This window comes from Stegostoma tigrinum, chromosome 38 (assembly GCF_030684315.1).
Source record: "Stegostoma tigrinum isolate sSteTig4 chromosome 38, sSteTig4.hap1, whole genome shotgun sequence".
NCBI classification, from domain to species: domain Eukaryota; kingdom Metazoa; phylum Chordata; class Chondrichthyes; order Orectolobiformes; family Stegostomatidae; genus Stegostoma; species Stegostoma tigrinum.
In genome coordinates, this window is record NC_081391.1 from 5,306,724 (window position 1) to 5,327,284 (window position 20,561).

The 20,561-nt window shown below is 40.5% G+C and overlaps 1 protein-coding gene across 5 annotated transcripts in view; it reads left to right on the forward strand.

The window, feature by feature from the left end:
• LOC125446988 (ankyrin repeat and fibronectin type-III domain-containing protein 1-like) overlaps positions 1-20,561 on the forward strand; it is a 111,264-nt gene that overhangs the window by 1,574 nt on the left and 89,129 nt on the right. The window contains exon 2 of one of the 5 annotated variants that reach the window (XM_059640499.1): positions 15,513-15,664. The exons of the other annotated variants lie outside the window; for them this stretch is intronic. The gene's annotated coding sequence lies outside the window, so the exon portion shown is untranslated. The remainder of the gene's footprint in view (positions 1-15,512; positions 15,665-20,561) is intronic. 5 annotated transcript variants of the gene reach the window in all.

The window sequence follows — 20,561 nt, forward strand, 5'->3', positions numbered from 1 at the left end:
AGACAGGACATTTCTACAGTGCTCCGCCATCTTTCTGGTTTTATTAAGGGGTGACAAAGAAGAACAAGGCCACGAGGTATGTAGGATAATAAAATGTGAGGCTGGATGAACACAGCAGGCCAAGCAGCATCTCAGGAGCACAAAAGCTGACGTTTCGGGCCTAGACCCTTCATCAGAGAGGGGGATGGGGGGAGGGAACTGGAATAAATAGGGAGAGAGGGGGAGGCGGACCGAAGATGGAGAGTAAAGAAGATAGGTGGAGAGAGTGTAGGTGGGGAGGTAGGGAGGGGATAGGTCAGTCCAGGGAAGACGGACAGGTCAAGGAGGTGGGATGAGGTTAGTAGGTAGCGGGGGGTGCGGCTTGGGGTGGGAGGAAGTGATGGGTGAGAGGAAGAACCGGTTAGGGAGGCAGAGACCGGTTGGACTGGTTTTGGGATGCAGTGGGTGGGGGGGAAGAGCTGGGCTGGTTGTGTGGTGCAGTGGGGGGAGGGGACGAACTGGGCTGGTTGAGGGATGCAGTAGGGGAAGGGGAGATTTTGAAGCTGGTGAAGTCCACATTGATACCATATGGCTGCAGGGTTCCCAAGCGGAATATGAGTTGCTGTTCCTGCAACCTTCGGGTGGCATCATTGTGGCAGTGCAGGAGGTATGTAGCCAGGTTTCTGCACGCTTCTGTGGCAGTAGCAATCATTCATGTCACTTTACCAAAGATTAGAGATGCCTGAAGGGGAAATAGAGAGTCCCTCAATGTAGGATTTTAATCATTATATCATAGTTAGCTTCTTCAAGGCAGTAAGCTTCTTAACTGTTGATCCCACTTGTGGCCACTGCTTTGACCCCACAACCACAAAGAACAAATCCTCATTCATCCTGTCAAATTAATTTAAAAAGTTGAACATAGGATCACCAATGGAATCAATAGTCAGAGGGAGTCTGTACTGCTCCTAGGAAGGAAATTTCTAGGCTATTTTGCTACCATCAGTGGGTCTGGCTATAATTCTTTTCACTTTCTGTCTGTCTGACTGTCTGTCCCTCTCTCTCTCTCTCTCTCTCTCTGAAGCTGTCCGGATGAGAACTCAGTTGTGGGGAGATTAGTGCATTCCTTGATTGAGACAATTCACAGAATGCCCTGAGGATATGTGTTGCAGATGCACCTGAATAGTAACAGGGCTAAAGGGTTAAATGTAGAATAGGTTGCTTGTATTTACATAGAACAGTATAGTACAGTACAGGCCATTCAGCCTATGATGTTGTGCCGAACTTTTACCCTAAACCTAAGGTCTATCTAAGCTCCATGCTACCTTATACTATCATCCATATGCCTTTCTAATATCTCCCTGATTACAGAAGATTAAGAGGCAACATAATTGAAGTATTTGATAATGATTTGGGATTAAATGACCATCTTCCTCTGGTGGTGTTGGAGACCAAATTCAGAACAAGAAGGCATAACTTTAAAATTACAGCTAAGCCATGTAGGAGCGATATCAGGAGTGTTTCTTTATACAAGGGTAGTGCAAAGCTAGATTCGCTCCATTTTAAAAAATCTTGATGTTAGTCATAAAGTTCAGAAGTAAGATTAATAGAATTTTGAAAGGCAGATGTATTATGGCATGTGGAACAATGATAGGTAGATGGAATTAAGATACTAATCAGCTATGATTTAATAAAACTACAGAACAGTTTTAAGGTGCTGAATTGCCTCCTCGAGTCCTTTGTAAAAAGAAAATATTGTCTTGGCTGGAGTACAGCTAAGAATTGGTATTTAATTAACTGTTTCTCACAAAAGGACAGATGGTCTCAGGAGTGTGATATGAACACTGACTGGCCTGGTCATCTTTAATTGTAATTAATTTTTGGAACAGAAGTACCTTCAATATCATCTGCCTATTTTATATTGATCAGCAAGCACTTGATATCCAGAGTAGGTGGGAAAAATATGAATATGATCTATTTCCCTGCACTAATATTTCTCATTTTGGTGAGACACTCACAATATGAAGGAATTAGCTTATTGTGAAGCAGTGTTTTGCAGCAGGTCTGAGTCAGCCAGTAAAAAAGAACATACACACAATTTGAGCCAAGAGTACAGGCCAAATAAAGAACTGTAAATTCTCTCTAAATTAAAAGAGAGTTGAAAAAGGTTAAATCACCTCAATTTGCAATCTGACACAATAGGGGTATCCAAATTATGAAGTTATTTTAGAAGCTTGAAGAAAAGGAAGATTATTTATGACATTAACATATCATCCGTGAGTCTTATTTGGTTGATTTTATTCGCATTTCAAATGTAAGTTCCTGTTCTCTCCCTCTTCTTCCTGTACTTCCTACGGTGATGCATGAACTAATATCATTCCCACCCACATTCAGTCTGCCTTTTGTTTACCACTTCCTGTCTACCCCTTGCTTAAGTCAACATGTGGACAAGTACTAGATTTGGAAAAACGCCCTTGAATGTAAGCATGTTATGATCTAAAATACATGCCTGAATTGCTGGCATGTGCAGATGTAACAAATATGTGCAGAGCCAAAGGAAAGAATGAGAGAGTGTAACTAATTAATGGCCGCAAAGCCCTGCTCACTAGTATCATTAACACTGGGGAAACAGCAAAATTGGAGAGCTGTACCAGAGACCTCAAGCAACAGTAAGTCATAGATATATTCACACAATCATCACTTTCAGCTGATGTCCCAGGTCCCCCACCACTGTGTCTGGATATGCCTTATCTCACTGACAGGACATACCCACTGCAGGTGATAGCAGTATGGTGTACAGTCAAGAGAGAGTGGCTCTGAGATTTCTCAATGTTAAATCTGGATCACACAAGTTGTCATGGCATCAAATCAAACAAGAGCAAGCAACTCTGTTGCTGATTACAACCTACCACCCTCTCTTGGCTGATGAATCAGTACTCCATGTTGATTACTCTTGGAAGAAATATTGAACTTAACAATGCTACTGAATGTACTCTGTATCAATGTCCATCACCAGGTGCTTCAGTAGCTTCACTATTGACTCACCGGGCTGAATACTTAAGGTAAAAACTACCAGATTGGGTCTGCAGCATTGCTGATTAAGCCAATAGGAAGAAAAAGTCCTTTTGACCTCATCCTCACCAATGTACCTATAACTGCTGTGTCTGTCCATGATACATCTTTTTAGGATGAACTGCCAAATACTACTGTGCAGAGAAGTCCTGTATTTTGTACAAGGCCTTGGCTGTGAAAGAGCTAATGTTGAAGTTGCATTAGCCGCATCCAACCTGAGTATGTCAACGGATGGAGAAGTAGTTAGCCTTGCATGAGGCCCCAAAGGAGACAGATGTGACATACTTGGTTTTTGATAGTTGTAATTATGCCGAAAACATTATTATTGATTATGCCTATTTGTAACATCCAATAAACTGTATCTTCTTACATAGGATTTTCATCATGCACCTACATAATGATCTCTTATTAAGAATCTATAGTGGTCTATTATGTTCATTAGACAGACCCTTAGACTCAGCATAGAAAAGAAAATTAGTGGCAGCAAACACCCCAATAACAAGGCACCAGTTTGATTTGATTTGATTTATTATTGTCGCATCTTCCCAGATATAGTGAAAAGCTTTGTTTTGCCTGCAGTACAGGCAGATAATACTGTACCAAGTGAAAAGGGTAATAGAACAGAGTGAAGGATACAGTGTTACAGCTGCAGAGAAGGCGCACAGAGAACAAAATCAACATTAATCTTAAAATTTGAGAGGTCCATTCAGAAGTCTAACAGCTGGGAAGAAGCTGCCCTAGAACCTATTCATATGTGTGTGCAAACGGTTATATCTTTGGCCTAAAGAAAAAGGGTGGAAGAGAGTATAACCCAGTGAGGGATCTTTGATTATTTTAGTTGGTTTCCTGAGGCCGTAGGAAGAATTGACGGAGTCAGTAGATGGAAGGCTGGTTTGTGTCGTGGACTGGGCTATGTTCACAACTCTCTGTAATTTCTTCTGGTCTTGGGAAGAGCAGTTACCAAACCATGCTGTGATGCATCCAGATATAATGCCTTCTATGGTGCATTTATAAAAATTGTTGAGAGTCGTTGTTGTCGTGCCAAATTTCCTTAACCTCATGAGGAAGTAGAGACATTGTTGTGCTTTCTTGACCATTGTGTCGACATGAATAGACCAGGATTATTGGTGATATCACTCCCAGGAACTTGATGCTCTCAACCATCTCGACCCCAGGATCCTTGATGCAGGGAAGGGCATGTCCTCCACCCCATTTCTGAAGTCAATGACTAGCTCCTTTGTGTTGTTAACATTGATGGAGAGATTGTTGTCCTTATACCATGCTGGTAAGCACTCTATCTTTTTCCTGTATTCATGTTGTTGGTAAATGGAAGAATCGATATGATGAAAATGCTGATATCTGAAAACACAACACCATATTCAAACTGAAGTGACCCAACATCTCACAATAAACTGAACTAAATAGATTTAGAACATGTTTAGCAGCTTAAAACTGGGTATTCATGAAGATGCTGTGAACCATCAGCTGTAGAGTATTTTTTCACCAGAATACATAACCTCATAGAATGATATGTCATGACTCTCATGACATCATGTCAGGGTCCAAGTTTCATTCAACAAAGAGTGTAAAAGACATCCAGAAGCAATTCCAGGTGCACTAAAAAATGAAGTGCCAACATGGAGCTATATACATGTTTAACACCTTAATGCAACATACAGAGCTAATAAACTCTGTGATGAAACATATGTAATATTGTATAGATTTTGGATTTCAATATGTGGAATATGGATGTTAGTTACTCCTGTGAATAGTTTTCTTTTTGATAAAAATCACCAAGATCAGAGAGTCTTTCCAGGATTTGTTAGCAAGAAGGTGACTACAGACCCTTGTGATAACTATAGAAAGATTTTATACTGCTGGGTTTATGACAGAATAAATATTTAAGGCAATTAATTTTGTTTTCTTTTCATGAGATTCTAGGATAAGCAGTTTGTTTTAAATTCTGCTTAGAAGCATTTTTCTCTGTTGGTTCAGAAGACACTACTGTCCAGTTTAGAAGCAATGTTCATTTCTCTCCTAGAAGAAGAATACAGGGCAGTTCAAGGGATAAGCTATCTCAGCAAATGGTTTGGTTGACGAAATATCAAAGTCAGGAGAATTTGATCATAAATTCACAGTAGTTAAAACTGGGAACAGTTGGGCTCTCAGATTTGTGAAAAGTTCATGTTGGCAGATTTAGAAAGGACTCTTATATTGTTTCTCCAGCCCAAGGCCTAGGAACTGTAAGGAGTCACTTAAATAAAACCCTAAATATTGGACACCTGGGGTGTAAAATCTCGAGACTTGAGTCTCTGTAATGGATAGCTTTGAGAAATTGGTTGAAACTTTATTTTGCAGTGTGTTTTAGATCTTGTTAACTGCCTTTGATAGTTGGATAGCTTTTTTTGTTTCTTCTTTTGTTAGTAATCTTATGCTGTTAAATTCTATAGCCTTGAGCAAATATATTTCAATGATCAGCCACCACATTAATCACCATAAGATTCTGGGATCTGACCTGGCCAATAGTTCTATCAGCTAGGGTCATGTCAGTTCAACAACTGTTGGATTTTTTCAACACTTTGTAATTCTGTGAATTCCAGTGCTGAAAGGCAAACACCTATTGAACAACAGGAGGAGGTGTTGCCATAACCATTCTCAGTAATGACATATGAATATAAAAGTCAAAGGATTTTCAGCCATCTTCAACCTGAAGTGCTGAGTGGATGATCCACTTCACCCTCCCCCTGAGCTCCACACCATTACAGTCTTCAATTATACCAAGAAACACTTGAGTGCAAAATTTATAGACTCTGATAGTATCTCAGATATAGTACTGAAGATTTGTGCTCTAGAATTAGTATCATCTCTAACCAAGCAGATCCATCTACTACCACTGACAAAATGGAATATCACTTAGGCATGGCCTGTGTACAAAATGAAAGATAAATCAGTGAATTACCAACCCATTAGTAAAATCATCAACAATGTGATGGAAGGTGGTGTGACAGTGTTTTCAAAAGGTACTAATACGGTACAAAAGGTATTAATCAGCCATTACTGCTGTTCATTTGTTCCACAAGGGCCATTCACATTCTGACCTCATGACAGCCCTGACCCAATCGTGAGCAAAGGAGCTGAACTACAGAGGTGAAGTGAAATTGAGAGACCTTGACATCAAGTAACTTTTGACCGACTATGGCATATCAAGAAACCGTAGGAAGATGGCTGTAGCTCTGAGAGGCTAATTGTCTCAGTCCCAGGACATTGAAACAGACATTTTTTAGACTAATATCTCAGACCCAACCATCTTCACCTGCTTCACTAATGTGTTTCCCTCTATCATAAGGTCAGCAGGGAGGATTCTCACTGATGATTGCACAATGTTCAGCACTATTCGTAGTGATATGGTATCACACTGCATTTGGTTCAATATTAGAAACAAGTTAAACAGTTTTCTTTTGTTAACAAGTAATAACTAGTTTATTCCTAACAAAATTTAAAACAAGAATGCAAAGATCATTGACAAAAATGTTTAGGAAATGCAAATATATGTAACTCCATCATGAAGACACAAGTGCACACAACACAGGAAATGTAAAATTTCAAAAGTTCTACAAGTCTTGTCTGAAGAGTTCTTTGTCAAGTGACATTTAAACTCAGGAGAAAAACTTATTCACAGATTGTCATAAATGGTGTTGAGTAACCGAACTAAAAAAGCTTTGCATGCACACAAATTGTAGGCACTGAGGCATCTTCCCTGGAAAAGTTGAGGTTATCAGAATCTTCTGTTCTAAGGTCAGCAAGGTAGGTTTTGAAATCTTCCTTAGAAACCCAGCAAGAGTGATGAAGATGATTTCAAGCGAGTTTTCAGTTCATCACTTTGATGGTGGAAGTTGCAGAGAAGTAGAAAAAAGGGGCAAAGAGCTGTTGCTCCTCAAGCAAATATTTCAGGTTCTCTCTGCCTCTAGATTTAAAATTAAGTAGTTTTATTCCACCCACAAACTAGGTCATGTGACCACTCTGAAACTAGACTAGATGTCTATATTCAGATCCTCTCTACCTTGTCAACACAACATTGTTGCTGATGTATCGAATGCCTTTTCCTCTGTAAAGTGACAATTTTCAAAAGTTCAGGATGTATTATAAATACATTCAAGTTAATGTTATTATAAATTAATACTTGAAATACACAACTTCATAACAGATTCCGCGCGAGATGGAATGGTTTCTTTCTATCAACACTGTCAAATTCTTTAACCATCTTAAACACCCCAATTAGATTAAACTCAAGAGACTATAAGCAACAAATCCACCCTAGTACATAAGGATCATTTTCAATGTAATCATTTTGAAAATGGAAAAAATAAATTTGTGTTGCTATGATTTTTCTCCAAGGTTGTACAGAGCACTTTCCTGGAAATCTTCAATTCCTGGAAACTCCTGGCCACTGCCTGGAGCTTCTTGGAAACTAAAGATGGATTTAAAATACAAAAGTCCTCCAAACCTTCACACAACCGTACTTCAGTCAGTTACCCTTGCAGGGTTCCTGGGTTCTATTGCATTAAAGAGGTTGGTTAAGTTATGTTGTTGATATGAGGAATCATAGAATGGAACAGCACAAAAGGAAGCCATTTAATCCATTCTGTCTGTCCTACCTCCCCATGACAACAACTTGCCCCCACCCTTTGCCCCACGGCACTGAAAATATTTTATTCTCAGATATTTATTCAATTGCTTTATGGTGAAAAGGCTTTCATAAAGGCAATAGGGAACCAATTGAAACAAGCTTGCTTTTATAAACAAAATTCATGTTTGGTGGAGGGGGGTTGTGAGGAAACAAAGTCAATATGTGCTATTTGAGTGACCCATGACCATACCTTCTAACAATCTCTCTGTAACTTTGCCAGTTTTAGGACCATGTTGCATCTGTTGGTGAATGTTTCTATGAGACCTGTGTTCTTGATTAAATCTGACTGAGCACTTTACTAATGATATGGTATACATCATCATCATCGAAGCGATCTTACTGTCTCCTGAAACTTCTTGGCAAGATGAAACCAGAGTAAAGTGTCTGAAATGGAATAAATGTTTTTCTTAATCAGCATTACCTGTGAATATTTGTTAAGAGCACAATAAGATAAAGAATTGTAGAGACCATAGTGTTATTTTGCTGCTAGCACTGCTTTTGTCTGTTTCACCATAAAGGATAATGTAAACCCAAACCTTTACTTATGTGGCAGTAGCAATCCTGTTTAGCATGTTCTGGGTTAGAAAACTTTAGAATCAGAAAAGATAATGAGGCAGTTGAAAGCATGAATGAGCATTTTAAAATTGAGACAATATCAGACTGGGACCTAGTGAAGACCTGTGAGCTCAGCTCAGGATCTATTGGTATTCCAGGCTGGAAGTAAAGGAGTATACCAGCACAACAGCAGTTCTGTTTTGCAGGTTGTGGTGTCGCATAACCAGCAAATCTTTTGCATTAATTCTGTCGAGGCTTCAAAGCTAATTACTGTGAGTTGCAACTTTGAACAGCATGTTTCTATAAGCTCTGTTGCCTACGTGCTGTCCCTGAGCTGAAGGTTGGAGGTTGTGTATGAAACAGCTGAAGCAATGAAGGTTAACACAATTTGCAAGAGCACACATATATAACGGTTACTAATGTGAAATAGGAACAGGAACCTGCAGTCTTCGCTTACATGTGGTCAGTACCACATAGATACGTAAGCTTCAGTGTAGTATATGAAATAAACCTAATTCTGGTCAATATTTTTGCAGTTGAGTCTGGTTTCAGGGAGGAGGAAGTTATACATATCCTTTTATACCCTGAATGCTTTGTCCAGGTTTCATTTTCTGAGAGTGAAGTTAAATGGATGTATATATCAACATGAATCATCAATCCTCCAGGAATCTCCTGGAGCAACACAGAATTGAAAATTATTCTGAAAATAATACCCTGGGAGAAGAATAATCATTAACATAAAAACTAAAATGATGTATTTCTTTCAACTTGTTTCTTTGTTTCTTAATAAAAATATCTGAGATTGTAGAATGGTGTTTGACTGACAGCCAGTCAGAAAAAGGCTACTTTCCGATTAGGACAGGAAGGCAGGACAGTGCCAGGCTGAATGCCTCAGATGACTAAAGGCAGGATTTGAGGCCAGCTAGTTAGAGAGAGATGCTTATGTGATAAACCTCAAAGTAATGGTTATCCTAAAACTGAAATCCTATTTTTATTGAGTTTCTGACATGGATCCTGTGCTTTTCACCCATATATAAGATTTAAGCTTAAATTTAGAAGGCATAATTAAACAACTTTAAAATGAAACAGATGGCCATGTGTTTGATAATAAGAACGAAAAGTGGAGATATCAGTGAACTGGTATGGTGGGTAGATAAATGACAAATTAAATTCAATTGAAAGAAATGTGAAGTAAGTATCAGTGGGTGAGGCGGGATCTTGTGTTATATATGCGATTTACCTTTTAAAGGACTTTTTTTTACCACTTGTGTCTGGCCACCTAAAATAACTGCACAAAGACCAGTATCCCATCACAAAATCGCCCTTTATTTTCATGGTCTCTGACCAGCCAGGTCAACGCCAGACCCTAGACTGAAGAGTCTTCTGCCTATATCCATCAGCTAGTCCTCCATGATTGGCCTTGTTTAACAAACCCAGTCAAGGATCTCATAATTAATGAGATCTACCTGGCCCTAGTTCCAATCACTGCATCAGCATTTATTGCCCATCCCTAGCTGACCTTCAGAAAGAGCTGTTGATACAACAGAGTGGTTCATTAGGCCGCTTACAGAGGGCATTTGAGAGTCAACCACATTGCTGTGAGTCTGGAGTCACGTGTAGGCCAGACCAAGTGAGGATGGCAGATTTCTTTGCCTGAAGAAATCAGTGAACCATTAGTAAACATTAGTAAGGACATCGTCATGACTACTGTTCCCACTGATTACTTTTGCTTCTGTATGGACCTCCAAGGTCAGTACGTAGCAGTTGTTTCCTGAACTGGAGTCAGTGATGCAAATGGTATCAGTATGCTATCACTGTGTGCAGATCCATCAGTTGCCACGCCTTACTATTGTGTCAATGGAGACAGCAGGCAAGGCCAGAGAGTTGGCAACAAATGGTGGGACAATGATAATTGTAAAGAAACAGATGACCCTTGAAGTATGTATCTATCAGGCCAAGTCGGTAAGATAATTAAGAAGACATATGGAATACTTTCCTTTGTTAGCTGAGGCATAAAGTATAAGAAATCATGATAGAAATGTGTGAAACACTAGTTACAGCTGGAGAACTGTGTAGAACTCAGGCCACCATAATCACAGAAGAGGATATGATCATGTTACAGCAGGTACACAGGAGATTTATAAGGATATTAAAGGGAAAATAAAAGGTAGTGATGTGCAAAGATTAGATAGTTTTCTCTGCAACAGAAGGGAGATTTAACTGAGGTATCAAAAATTATGAAGGGCATAGCTAAGGTCAAAAGGAAGGGTCTACGTTAATTAGGGGAATAAATTAATTGGTTGACAAATTAAAGAGAGTTTGAGGAGAATCATTTTTACCCAGAGGTTAAAGAGGATCTGGAATTCAATGCCTGAAGCAGTGGTAGAGGCTAAAACCCTCATTTGTTTAATAAATATTTGGATTTGCACTTGAGGTGCTGTAACCTACAGGACTAAATAGCAAGAACCTCAAAGTCAAATTAGACTGGCAACTCTTGTTCAGGTGGCACAGACATGATGAATTGAATGACCTTGTCCTGTGTCCTAATTTTTTATGTTTCAATAAATATGCCCAAGTAAAGTTGGCAACTCTGTTGAGACAATGCAGGAAGAGTCACTGCCGCACGGAGTGATCACATCCTAACACAATGTGCACACAGATGCTCTTCCCAGTGGGAGTCACTGGGAAGCAGTCTGAAGCAGAAGGCCCAGATGATTTCCCCCTTAGTTAATATTCAGAAACATAAAGATGTTAAGAATGCCATTTGACCCTTCCTTGTGGGACCTATTTCTGCCATTAGAACATCCAAATACATTTTAGCAACAAGATCATCTTTACTATAATAAAATGTCAGGCACAATATCCATAGTACAAATGCACTGTATCACAGAATGGTTACTATTCAGAAGGAGGCTACTCACCCAGTTATATGTACACTGGCTACTGCAGAGGAACAATTTATCAAGTGCCACTCAACAGCCTTGTACATTTTTCTTTTTCAGAAATCATTGTAATTCTCTCTTAAATTCCTAAAATGAACCTACCTGCATTTCAGACAATGCATTTAAGATCTTAACCATTTGCTTTTTGAAGATGTTTTCCTTCATGTCACCATTGTTTCTTTTACCAATTCCCTTAAATCTGTGCCCACTCATTCTTAGTCCAGAAGGAAGACATATTTTATCTACTCTGTCCAGTCCTCTCCTGATTCAGATTCTTAAGTAAAGCCCATTGTGGAGAACTGTTCAAATCTCACAACTGAATGTCCTCTGCATTCGTTTAAGGGAATATATAACATACTTATACAGAGATTTACGTGGCTGCTAAATTACAGCTAGCTACTTCTTGGCAGCAGATTTCTGTAAGCAGATTGATTGAGATGCTGCCAGTGATATTGGCTTTCATACAACAGCACCTGCAGACTTGGAACATTGAGTGTGGAAGATGCTTCACACATTCAGCCTGGAATTAGAGCAAAACCTGTCTCTACAGGAAGCATCATAAATTCCCCAACCTGTTACTAAGAAAGAAAAAAAAACACAAAGCAGTCGAATTTTAAAATCAAGTAGGTGCTATTTTAATATAAAAGTGTGCTAGTCTCATTCTGTACCTGCTGTTTTCCTTAATCACTTAAAACATGGTAGGGTTGCTGATTTTTAAAATGTCCACTATTATTTTTTAACAATTCCATGTCCTCCCTTGTCTCTGTAATCTCCTCAATTTCTGCAGTCTCGGTGCTCCTACTATTCTAGCCTCTTGGGCATCCCTACTTATAACCACTCAACCATGAGTGACAATGCTTTCAGTTGTCTAGGCCCTAAACCTTGGAATTCTCTCCATAAACTGTTCCCATCACTACTTCCTTCTGTTCAAACGTTAATTTCACAATATTAAAGTTGCTATACAAATGCAAGATATTGTTGTTATTTTCCCAAGGTCAAAAATTTGGATTGGATCCCTCAGGTTACTGTTGTTACTCTGTCATAAATGTTGATAAAGTTACAGCTTCAGAAGGTATGACAGAAAGGGCACCTTACTTCACAATTGTTACCTCCCATCCAACCACTAAAGCTGCCTTCACTCAGACTTCCTTTAAGGACTGACAGTGATTAAAGAAGCCAGCTCCACACCATCTTCTCCAGGGCAGTTCACAGAATCACGGAAGTGTTGCATTGCAGAGAGGGGCCATTAAATCCATCATGTGTACTGGCTCTTCAAATGAGTGTCATTACCTACTGACACTCTTCTGCTTTTCCTCATACCATTGTGTATTACTTCTATCCAAATAATCATTCAGTGCTGTCTTGAATGCTTCAGTTGAACATGCCACCACCTCATTTCCAAGCAGTGCATTCCAGATCCTAACTACTTGTATGAAAAAGACTTCTCCCAATTTGCATTTGCTTCATTTGCAAATCAACATAAATCTGTGCCCTTTTTATTGATCCTTTTGTGAGCAGGAACAATTTCTCCCTGTCTAGCCTGTCCTGTTCCCATGGGACTTTGAAAACCTTCTTCAAATCTCCTTTTACCCTTCTTCTGTCCAAGGAAAACAGTCCCAACTTGTCCGGTCTATCTTCTTAACTGAAATTTCTCATCTCTGGAACCATTCTTGTAAATCACTTTTACCTTTTCTCTGTATTTCCATCCTTGCTATAATGTGGTGACCAAAACTGTACACAATATGCAGCTGACGTTTCGGGCCTAGACCCTTCATCAGAGAGGGGGATGGGGAGACGGTTCTGAAATAAATTATCACAATTTTAACCTCACTGCAAAGCCTCTTCCAGTGATGCCTAACCTGAAGAAGTTACCCTCCACCCTCCGGACCAGCCTCAGGGAATCTCTCTCCCACTGCAACTCTCCTCGGTCTGCCTCCCCCTCTCTCCCTATTTACTTCAGAACCCTCTCCCCATCCCCCTCTCTGATGAAGGGTCTAGGCCCGAAACGTCAGCTTTTGTGCTCCTGAGATGCTGCTTGGCCTGCTGTGTTCATCCAGCCCCACACTTTGTTATCTTGGATTCTCCAGCATCTGCAGTTCCCATTATCTCTAATCACAGTACTGCAGCTGAGTTCTTTTTATATTCATGCATGGGACATCAGGGTTGCTGAAAAGTCAGCTTTCCTCCTCCTCTGATGCTGCTTGGCCTGCTGTGTTCATCCAGCTCTATAACCATGTCATATCAGATTCTCCAGCATCAACAGTTCCTACTATCTCTGTAATAATTGCCTGTCTGTATTCGTCCTTGAGAAGTGAGAGTGAGCTGCCTTCTTGAACCGCTGCAGTACATGTGCTGTACAATGCCCTTAGGGAAGGAATTTCAGGATTTTGACAGAGCGACAGTGAAGGGAAGGATTAAGCTCCAAGACACAATGGTGAGTGGCTTCGAGGGAAATTTGCAGTGGTAGTGTTCCTACGTATCTTCGGCCATTGACCTGCTAGATTGAAATGGTCTTGGATTTAGAAGGTCTTGTCTAAGGATCTTTAGTGAATTTTTGAAGTGCATCTTATAGATCAAAGATACTGCTGCCACGGAGCATCAATGGTGGAAGGAGTGGATGTTTATGGATGTGATGTCAAACAAGTGGGCTACTTTGTTCTGTGTGGTGTCAAACTTCTTGAGTGTTATTGGTGCTGCACTCATTCAGGAAGTATGGAGTATTCCATCTCAGTCATGACTTGCATCTTAGACAATGCACAGGCTTTGAAGTGTCAAGAGATGAGTCACTTTCTATCCCCACAGTATTCCCAGCCTGTGACCCACTCTTGTAGCCACTGTATTTAAAATGGCATCTCCAGTTGAGTTTCTGGTCAATGGTAACCCCCCCCAGGCTGTTGATAGTGGGGGATTCTGTCATAGTAACACAATTGGTGTCAAGGAGTGGTGATTAGATTAATTCAAATGGGAGGTGATCGCTGCCTGATATTTATTTGATGCAGATGTTACTTGATATTTGCCACCCCAAGCCTGGATATTGTCCAAATCATGTTGCATTTGAACATGGATTGCTTAAGTATTTGAGGATTTGCGAATGATGCTGGATATTGTGCAATCATCATCAAACCTCCCCATTTCTGTGGTGAAATAACTCCACTCAGCTGGACTTAACACATAAATGCAGTGGCCACATGAGTAGGTCAGAGGCTAGGAATACTGTGGTGAGTAACTCACCTCCTGACTCCCCAAAGCCTATCCACCATCTACAATGCATATCTTATGAGTGTGATGGAATACTCCCCACTTGCCTGGATGAGTGTCGCCTAGCTCAACACCATCCAGGACAAAGCAGCCCGCTTGATTGGCACTACATCCATGAGCATCCACTCCCTCCACCACTGACACTCAGTAGCAGCAGTGTGTACAATCTGCAAGATACACTGCAGTAATTCACTGAAGCTCCTCAGATAGCACCTTCCAAACCCATGACCACTTCCATCTAGAAGGACAAGGGCAGCAAATATATGGGAACATCAGCACCATCACGTTCTTTTTCAAGCCACTCACTATCCTGACTTCAAAATATATTGCTGTTCCTTCACTATGGGTCAAAAACCTGAACTTCCCTTCCTAATGGCATTGTGGGTTAACCAACAGCAAGGGCTGCAGCAGTTTAAGAGGCAGCTCTCTACCATCTTCTCAAGGGCAACTAAGGATGGGCATTAAATGCCGGCTGGCCAGTGACATGCATATCCCATAAAATGAATTTTAAAAAAATCAGTATCCCATCACCAAGTCACCCTTTATTCACATGTGAAAAGTCCTTCATGCTAATTCAGGTCTCAGAATGAACAGAACTTCTGACACTCCTGTTTATATCTGTTGGCTAGAGCTCCCTGAATGGACCAGATTAACAGCCCTAATCAGGGAACTCATATTCTACAAGATCCACCTGGCTGACCATGTTACAGTCACTACATCCCACACCCAAGTCCAAGGACATGTATGTGTGTTTTTTTTGTAGCTCCTCCTGGGGCTTTTTAGTACTGGGTCAGATATCTCCAACTCTGCTTCTGACATGGTGGCTTTAATGCAACAGAGGCTGGCATCCCATCACCAAGTTGCTGTTTATTTACACATGAAAAGTCCTTGACACTGATCCAGCTTCCTCAGAGCCAGTTCTCAGAGTAAACAGAATCTCTGACACTCTTTATATCTATCATCCAGGGGTCCCTGAATTGACCAGATTAACAGCCCCAATCTGGGAATTTATATTCTATCAGATTCACCTGGCTGACCTCATTACAGCCACTACAGGAGGGAAGATTATTGAAGAAGCAGCTGAAGTTGGTAGGACCTAGGACAGTACCCTGAGGAACTCCTGGAGCTGAGATGATTGACCTCCAAACACCACAGCCATCTTCCTTTATGCCAGGTATGACTCTAACCAGTGGAGAGTTTGTCCCCTGATTCCCATTGCTTTCAGTTTTGCTAGGTCTCTTTGATAACAAACTTGGTCGAATGCAGCCTTTATGTCAAGTGCTGGCACTCTAACCTCACCTCTGGAATAAGGCATTTGTGCCCATGTTTGAACCAAGGCTCTACTGAGGTCAGGAGCTGAGTAGCCCAGGCAGAACCCAAACTGGGTGTCACCGAGCAGCTTACTCCTGAGCAGGTGCTGCTTGATAGCACTGTTGATGCCACCTTCCATCTCTTTTCTGATGATGATAGGGCAGTCATTGGATTTGTTCTGCTTTTTGTGTACAGGACAGACATGGGCAGTTTTCTACATTGTCAGGTAAATGCCAGTGTCAGTATCCTTTTGGGGTTCCACATATCCTCCTCACAGTTCACAATCCTTCCAATTTGTCTCTGCAAACTTTAAATAGTTCCCATAACACCAGGATGAACAGCATTAATACATATCAGGAAAAGAAAAGATCTATCACTGACCCCAGGGAACTTCACTACAAAATGTATGGCAGCCCAAAAATTATCCATTGACCACCAATCTCTGTTTTCTATCATCCAGCCAATTTTGTATCCTCATTGCTATAGTCATTTTTATCTCATGACCTATAACTTTGTAGATCTTTTGTGTGGCATTGTATTAAACATCATCTGGATATCCATGTATACCACATCAACAGTATTACTCATATCAAGCCTTTTTGTTTAAAAAAAACTAAAAGAACTGCAGATGCTGTAAATCAGGAACAAAAACAAAGTTGCTGGAAAAGATCAACAGGTCTGGCAGCTTCTGTGGAGAAGAAACAGAGTTAACGTTTCGGATCCAGTGACCCTTCCTCAGAACTGATGGTGGCTGGGAAAACGTCAGTTTATATGCAGAGAATAGGGAGGTGGGTGGAGTAGGGAGTAAACAATAGAATAGAGCCCAAAGAGAGAGAAAGACAGTTGGACAGACAAAGGAGTTGCTAACGATCAGGCTGGGAGGGTGAATAGTTATTAATGGAGACTGTTAGTGACTAACAATGGGGAGTGTGGAGTGGCAAGCTATGTGGTAACAAGGCCTGGTGTGTGGGGTGGGGGGCTGGGACATGGGGCAGCCTTTCTGTTACCTCTTCAAAACTACTCCAGAAGTTTAGACATAACTTCACCTTTAGCTATTCATGCTGACCTTTCCTAAGCAACCCACCTTTTACATGTGATTACTAATTCTCCCACCACTGAAATTAAAATGATTATCTGTAATTAAGGCTGGCCAATAAATGCTGGCTTAGCCAGTGATGCCCATATTGCATAAACAAATAAACTATAGACAGCAGGGCATCTGGCCTAATCAGGGCAGATGGTAGGATAGTTATAACGTGCTTTTTGTAGTAGGCTGTATTCTGTATTCTATATTCCCTAAACAAATCTTGCATCTTACCTGGTGGCCACTGTTCAAAGATATCTCCTTTCATATTATTGACTTGAATTTGCTTATACTTTTCTTAGTAATCCTAGGCCCAGGCTAATGCTTTGGAGACACTGATTCAAATCCCACCATGCACTTGGAGAAATTTATGTTCAATTCACAAATATGGAATTGAAAGCTAATCTCAGTCATTGTGAATGTGACAACCACTGTTACTTCTTATAAGAACTGGTTTGCTCTCTTAGGGGACGAAATTTGCCAGCCTTAGTGGTCTGACCTGTATATGACACTGAACCCACAGCAATGTGGCAGCGTTCTCTCTAAGCTGTAAATCAACACACATGTCCAGCTGCTTCAACATTCCACAAATGGCAATCAGTGATAACGACGTGGATCACAGCATTGACTTCTGGTTCTGGAAGTCACTGCCATGCTCAGACCTTGGAGGTCTGTGTAAAAGAAAAATAAGTTAGAAGGAATGCTGCAAATTGGTTGTTTCTTATCTACCTTCTGAAATGGCTCAAGGACATTTAGGTATGAGGCAGCAAATCCTGGTGATGCCTACATCCTAGGGTAGAATAATGAAATGAGAAGGTCCTTACCAGTGTGAATGTTCTGTTAGAATGTCTGCATTATCTGCATCCATGATGTATGCCTCGACTGTTTCCTGTGATATACACTTACCATTTCTCCAGAATGTTCAGTTGGATTTCTGGTTGCTCATGGCCCATAGTTTTGTTCTTCCTCATGTGGAAATGGACCACCTGTGCCTAGTCTACTAAAAACTTTCATAACTTAAATACCTATTTTAGGGCTTCTTTCTGTCTTTGCTTCTCAGAACTTCGGTGTAAAGACTCAAGTGTACTGACTGTCCTCTCCCCTTTTAAAATCATGATCTGAAATCTGGGACAATTTGCTATCAGTTATATATAACACAAAAATTCTAGTTATAATCTTGCTCAGAAATAAGTACGTTTTGGGGCTGATACTTTCAATCACTGCATCTGCCTGCCACTGTTAAATAGTAGGTTTTGTATATATTAGCACATTGTGCATATTTAGAGTACAGCAAGAGGAAAGCAACAGTTCTGTTTGAAATGCTAAGGTTAAACTACTTGACATCTAATGTTTAAAGAGTTGACTTTTTTCTGGTCATTTTATTTGAGCAGTCAGCTATGTACTCTACACCTCTCTCTGTCCCTAACTACAAATTAGTCTATTACTGGTGTAATTTAAGCAAAATTGTAAATTTCCTGTAAAATTTAGGAAGAAGCAAGACTTCTGTGCATATGCTTGCAGCAAACGCAGGTGTCAGTTGTGGTACATATGCTGGTATTCCCTCATCTCTGAGGAAGAATGCCCTTGGATTTGAATGCCAATCCAGGAGATCAAGTGTAAGATATAGGCTGATGCTTCAGATTAGTACTGAATGTGTGATGCACTGTCAGAGGTGCCAGATTTTGGGTAAAGGTTATGTTGCACTCCTAAGTGGACACAGGGATCATGCAAAGAAGAGCAGGGGAGTTTTCCTGGATAATTTTTATCTTTAAGTGAATGTTTTCAAATCATTTTCAGATTGATGCTTGTGTAACCTTGCTTTATGCAACTTGGCTGCGAACTTGAAACAATGATAACAGCTCAAAAATACTTTTCATTTATCCATTCACAGGATTTGGGTGTTACTGGCAAGACCAGCATTTTCTGCTCATTTCTTATTGCCTATGTAAAGGTGGTGGTGAGCTGCCTTATCAAACCACTGCAGTGTATACGCTGTAGGGACATTGCCCCATCCTGTTAGGGAAGGAGTAGGATTTTGATCCACCAACAGTGAAGTAGGATATAGTGTTGTATTTCCATATCAGGACAATGTGTGGTTAGGGAGGAACTCGCAGGTGGTAATGTTCCCATGTATCTGCCGCCCTAGTTCTTTTAGATTATATAGGTCGCAGGCTTGGAAGGTGCTGTGAAAGAACTCTTAGTGAGTTGCTGCAGTGCATCTTTTAGATTGCACCCTTGGCTGCCACTGTGTAATGGTGGTGGAGAGTGCGAATGTTGAACATGTTAGATGTGATGTCAGTGAAGCCAGTTGCTTTGTCCTGAATGGTATTGAACTTATTGAAGTTGTTGGAGCTGTAATCATAGAGTCATCTGCTGAGTATTCCATCTCACTCCTGCTTGTACCTTGTAGGTAGTGAACAGGATTTGGAAGTCAGAAGGTGAGTTACTTGTCACAGAAGTCCCAGCCTTTAATCTGCTCTTGTTGCCACATTATTTATGTCATTGTTCCAGCCAGTTTCTGGTCCAATGTAATTCCAAAGTTGATTGTGGAGTATCCCATGATGGAAATGCCATTGAATGTCAAGGGTTGATGGTAGATTCTCTTTTGTGAAAGTTATCATCGCCTGGCACTTTTGGGACACAATTGTTACTTATCACTTATCAACTCAAGGCTGAGTGTTATCCAGTTCTTGTTGCATGTGTATACAGACTGCTTCAGCATTTGAGGAGATATGACTAATGCTCAACATTGTGCAATCATCAGCAACTATCCCCAACGCTCTAAGGAGAGAGGGTAGGTCATTGATGAAGCAGCAAAAGATGGTTAGGCCTGGCTTACTGTCCTGTAGAGCTCCTGCATAATGTCTGTGGCTGAGATAGTTGACCTCCAGCACACAATTATCTTCCTTTGTGCTACCTAAGATTCCAGCTAGTGAAGGGTTTCTCCCCTGATTCCCATTGATTCCAGTTTTGCCAGGGCTCCTGGATGCCACACTTGGTCAAATACTTCCTTGATGACAAGGACCATACCCTCATGTTGACTTTTGAGTTTAGTTGATTTCACCATGTTTTGGAGAAACTGTAATGAGGTGAGGAACTGAGTCAGGCTAGCACAATCCAAACTGGGTGTCAGAGCACAGGTTATTATTGAGTAATTGCCACATTAAGCACTGTCAATGATACCTATCTTCACTTAGATGATGATAGAGAGTAAATTGATGTGTAGTAGTTGGCCAGATTGAATTTGTCATGTTTTCAGAGGACATTTCGTACCTGGTCAATTTTCCATGTTGCAGAGTAGATGCCAGTGTTGCAATTGTACTGGAACAGCTTGTGCCTGAAAAACAAAGTGTGTGTAATGCACTTTAGGATGTCTTGAGTTTCTGAATAGCATTATTCTTAATTAATGTAAGCCAAACTTTATTTAACCAGTTGCTTTGTCCAGGGTGACTATAATTCTATATGTAGGCTGAGTTTAAAACAGTAGAACTGCTGGTCATCAGTTCTTGTTACTTTGATAGAGAGAAATCACTTTGTGAGATTACTTAGATGAAAGGAACCTTTCATCATCCATTAATCACTTCTTGAGTACTACACAATGTCTCAAATCATACTGCCACTAGAGCTCTAGTTTAGCCTCAAATATGAGGTTTCTCAAAGATAGCCCACACCCCCA